This window comes from Dendroctonus ponderosae, unplaced genomic scaffold, assembly GCF_020466585.1.
Source record: "Dendroctonus ponderosae isolate FM_Combo_2020 unplaced genomic scaffold, Dpon_F_20191213v2 Dpon_F_20191213_1, whole genome shotgun sequence".
In the NCBI taxonomy this organism is placed as follows: Eukaryota; Metazoa; Arthropoda; class Insecta; order Coleoptera; family Curculionidae; genus Dendroctonus; species Dendroctonus ponderosae.
The window spans coordinates 27,004,571-27,005,926 of NW_026017110.1; positions in this window are offsets into that span (position 1 = coordinate 27,004,571).

The window sequence follows — 1,356 nt, forward strand, 5'->3', positions numbered from 1 at the left end:
ATTAGACCATCGACCTTCCAAAATTGGTGCCTGTTTCTTCTGAAATTCGGCCTTCCCAGCATAAGGCGTGCAAAGGCAACATCAAATCCCAAAGTTCCTATTAAACATGCGAGTTCCTAGTACTTTCATATTATTAATAAATATTATACTGATGGCTTGTGCCTGGATTTCGTCTGATCAAAAAGAGTAGATTTCATAGGATTTTTAGTACAACCATTGACTGTAGTACAAGTTTCTGCGTTAAATGGTGTCTAAAATCTTATTTTATTGAAGTGCATTTAAAAAATCATAGGTATATCATATGCATATTCAATAACCACTTTATCCTCCAAGCTGTGAGCCTGACATAAACTTCCAAGCTGTGAGTCTGACTTAATTGCGGTATAAACAACCCATATTCATTTTTCTGAAGTAACGTATAAAAGAATTTCGAACACCATATAGCCTTTACACACGAATTAAGGAAAATGCTAATGGTGCTAACCTCTATTAACAAATCGACAAAACAGGAAATCTGAAAATAAACAGCTGTTCGCTTAGAGTCCGCGCATGCGCATTAAATGGATCGTATTCTTACGTTTAGCCGCCACAGAACACCACTAAACAAGAAGTGACAACTCCATGTAAACGCCCGTGATCACTTATGCGCGCTCTCTGCCAGGTGTTTTGGTCCCTAAATTAAAAAGAAGCGGAAATTTCGATTTGTGAATTACAATATGATTGTAAAGCCTGTGTCCCATACATCCACTACGATGGTACGATGATACGAAAGTCTTTCTATTGGTTGGCGGAAGAATTCGCAGATCTCCAACCAATAGAAACACTTTGTATCATCGTATCATTATATAAACGGATGCATGGGACACAAGCTTTACTTCTGTGAATTTATTATTCGTAGCAAGGTATATTTTTGCCAACTACATTAAAAGTCACTGCACCTGTAACAGCTACCTTTAAAATGATGTAACGCTGGCGAACTCGACACACCCTACCCAAATTCATTCTGAGACTCATAAAACATAAGAGAGAACTTTACAGACTATACACTTACACCCAAAATAACGACCTAAAAAAGACACTGAATCAACTGAATAGGAACATTAAAACTCTGATTGGACAATACCGACAAGACAAATGGTTAGAAACATGTAAGGAAATAGAAAAAGACAAGGGCAAAACATATTGGCAAAAAATCAAGAAATTAGCACAATACAAGAAAACTAACACTACTGACACAATTGACGAAAACGGAATAGAACGTTACACAGACAAAGAGAAGGCTGACGCATTCGCCGGACACTATCAAAAGGCGTTCAGCATATCGACAAACCCTAACTTCGACAGTGACAACTGGAA